The sequence below is a fragment of the Chanos chanos genome, chromosome 4, assembly GCF_902362185.1.
Source record: "Chanos chanos chromosome 4, fChaCha1.1, whole genome shotgun sequence".
Taxonomy (NCBI): domain Eukaryota; kingdom Metazoa; phylum Chordata; class Actinopteri; order Gonorynchiformes; family Chanidae; genus Chanos; species Chanos chanos.
Genome location: NC_044498.1, coordinates 37,731,978 through 37,736,035, shown reverse-complemented (window position 1 = coordinate 37,736,035; position 4,058 = coordinate 37,731,978).

Below are 4,058 nucleotides of genomic sequence, written 5' to 3'. Positions count from 1 at the left end.
GCTTTGTGGTTTATGTGATGTAAAACTGGTACTAAAAATATGCCTTACTAATTCAGTATTGAGTAGCACTGAGAGTTGTTGACAGTAAATAGCAGGACTTAAAGCAAATTACATGACAGTGCTGGCCAAATCTAATCAGCCTTTACCCACCCAGTGATTAAACATTTAAGCAACATGGCCTACATTCAGCAGGGATTCAATTAATACCTTCACTTGCTGCTTGCATGGGTAGGACTATAATGAGATTTTCTGACTGACAGAAAGCTTACTAAAGACAATGGAGAGCAATGGAAAAGAAAACCCTGATCTTTACTTACAGTATTGTTGGTCGTTCTGGGTGGGGATATGCTATTTCATGTTCATCATTTAAAATACAGGTCAGACAATATGCATACATGAGATCTATGTGGTCCTTGAATACCTCATGGTATTTGATAGTATATGATCCCAGCTGAGGGACCTCAGCAATAGGAAATAAGGAAGTTCCTGCATGAGATTTACTCAATACATTCAGAGTCAAAGATCCACACACACACTCACACACACACACACACACACACACACGCACGCACACAAAAAAAGGGAATACAGTTTACAGTTTTACAGCAAAAGTGATTAGGGTATGTTGCCAGACTACTGGGCCTAGTGTGACATTCCTGACTAATAAGATTAGCATTCCACCAATCCCAGAGTCTGAGACAAGGTGGAGTAAAGAAACTGTATGTAGTTTAGTGGAACACATGCCTTTGGCTGAATATAGGGCTAAACTGCATGCTAATCATTACTGACTCAAATGCTCGAAATGAAGGCACATGCTATCATAACTGTATACACTGAGCTTAAGCTCTCTTCCATATGAAAACACTGGAAGACCTCTGCAGAACTGTGCTCCCCCCCCCCCCCCCCCCCCCCCCCCGAAGGAAAACCTTGACTACCCAACATGCAAAAAAAAAAAAAAAAAATACACACATCCGCAGTGCACAGGCAAGACAGTCACTTCAAAACACGTACATCGGTTGTATGGATTTCAGCCGAGACACTTCAACTTGAAAGGGAAAAAAAAAACAATAATTTCCTTTTTCTCTTGGCACTGGCATAGCAACATCTGAGGGCATACTGAGACAGGAATCAGAACTACAACCTGTCTCCATTTAAACACAGGAAACCGCAACACACCCTAGTGACAGCTCTCTTCGGCACCGTGTTAGCACCTTCTGTCTGTGTGTGTTTAAGTGTGTGTGTGTAGCCTGAGAAAGGCAATGGGAAGTACCTTGAGATTTAAGCTGACTTGTAAATAGCTACTTGCTCTCCAGCTGCAGATCACACCTTGCTATTGCCCAATGCCCCCCAACCCCCCCCCGGGCCCGCCCCTCCACCCATGAAAGCGCACTCACACACTCAGTTATCACGCAACCTTAACTACTGGAAGCATAATGACTGATGGCAAGAACATTCAAAGCTTGTCAAGGAACTAACTACTACCTTAGGAGTAAAAGCCTCAATCGGGTTCAGTGAAAATGTGTTTCCTTTATCTTTTGTTTGAGGTTCTACAGGTGAACTTCTATAATTATCAGACATGGTACATATTACATAGCACATACTACATTCTTCTTCAGTTTATTCTCCTTATAATGAAAGCAGAAGCAAAGCCTCTGAAAAAAAGTCAACTCCAGTCCTGTTAAGATACAAGGTCGGTTTAAAGGTGCTTTAGTTTTACATTGCCTCTATCCCACGCAGTAAAATAAATCAAAAGATTTTGACCATAATGTAGCCAACACAAAACCTACATTGGGGATCCTGGTGTGGATCATTTAAAGAAAATGCAACTAAGCCAAACTCCCCAGAAAAAAATCACTAACAGAAGAAGAGAAGCCAAGGAGGCAGAGTGAGAATGCAAAGCGAATGAAGCTCTAATTAAAAATCATAAACTGTAAGGTAATATCATGGAGTGAAAGGGAAGAGCCTGCACTCCCCACTTACAAGCCCTGCATAACCCCGGGAGAATGTGAAACACGCTTCAGGATGGGGCTATGACAGAAAAGACTGGTCTTTATCAAAGTGAAATACTTGTGTTCTATAAAAAGTGATTGAGATAAAAGCGAGGCGGCCGAGTGGCCGGTATCGTTTACACAAAATATCCTGAGACATGTTAAGTCCTTATCGCAGCTCTGGCAGGAAGAGGAAAGTGCTCCTCCAAGCAGTTGAGGTTGGGCAGATAAAAGCCTTTAGCTTAGGAATAGAGAACAATCATGTTTGATTATGTCAGCTCCACAAGAAGGTCATTCATACATGTTCTCGTCTGTGTTTCAAAGACTGTTGAGAGTTGACAGTCTGAAGAGCCGCCGATGCTCTCTGGGTGAAAGGTCCATCACACGCAACAGACTTGGTATAATTCCATATGACATGACATTTAAATACAGCTCAGAAATCAATGTTACAACCTCACAAACTACATCTTTCCAAAACAGAAAGCTGTTTATGTTCAGCACATATACAGGTTGCTACTGCAATGTGTACCCTACACGCAACACAATAAATAAACAAACGCAAGTATGCCTACATTAACACTACTAACAACTTTCAATTTATAACAGCCACTACAACTGACCGATTCATAATAGTAGAATTATATTTACAGCTTGAACCTTCAAAATATTTAGAACTCCTGAGGAAAAAAAACAAAACACAGAGCCTAGACTGCCAGAGGTCAGTATGGTACAAGGCTATTGGTCATACCCCTAAATTGTTGACCTGGACAAGAGAACATTTTAAGTCTGTTTAGTCTTATCATGGTTTTAAATAGTAGGCTGATTAGATTTAGGCCTAGGAGATACACCTCAGCATAACCGTATGTCCTAGAAGAATACCAATTTCTTTTTCCTCCAATACTATATCTGGTAGAAACACATTCATCTACACACAACTTTTTTACTTACCTTTCCTCAAGGAGCTCTCCTATATGTTTCGTGATTCCACAGCGTGAAAAATGAAATTCTCTCTCACATCCCCAACCCTTGAGTTAGTCTATGAATGTTAATATCCACATCTCAAAGCCTTGTTAAATGGCTCTTTTATTGCATGAGTAATTGCTACATTGAAAGGTCATGTTCTCCAAAGGAAGGATTCTGATTTAAAGCACCAGCCGCTTCATTAGAATAGTCCACTGGTGAGATGAGAATCAATTTGCTCAAACATTGTTGCTTTGTCACTGGGAGGCAGGCGCCCAAACCCCTCAGCCTCACGGCATCATCCAGCAACGTTGACATGGCAACCACAACCCACTCTCTCCATTTATTTTCAATAGGTCCTCGTGGTCTGTGTGGCCAACAAATTGGAAATGGAAAAAAAAATTAAAAAGTAAAAATATGGCAATTAAGCCTTCTTGTTTAAGTATCAAGGGACCAGAATGTTCTTTCTGAAAGCTAAAATTCTGACCAGACTCAAACAGAAAATTGTCTCTTGACAGATTGTAAAAGATTGTTACTTTGAGAACAGAGAGATGTTTCAATCTTTGCACAGCGATGCCTATCTATTCCTCTTCTACGGACAAACACCAGACTTCAAACGGATTTGCAAGCACTACATAAACAGTCCCAACTTAAAAACATACAGAGCAAACAACTCTCGATTTAGTCAGACAAGAGGAATTCTATGTTATGAAAAGAAAAGAGGTTAAAAGAAGTTCGATGTACTATCCACTGTGTTGATAATTCTTTTTAATGTTTTATTATATCAGAATTTGTTTCCACAGGCAACTGTGGATCTTGCTCATACATGTTCTCTCCCACAAGAACTCTTCAAATGAAAGATAAACATTTAAGTACCTAAACATAGATACATAAAAAAAAAAAACAATCAGATTTGAGTAAAGTGGTACCTCTCAGTTTATCCTGATCAGATTATCCTGATTACATAAAAACACTAACCTTAGAGTCCTAATTCTACACAAAATGCTAATATGAATGGAAATTACAAGGCCCTTAACTATCAAAGTGACTATTTACGACTGAACATTTGTCTGCTGCTTAATTATCCCCACCATTGTCACACATGGTTTC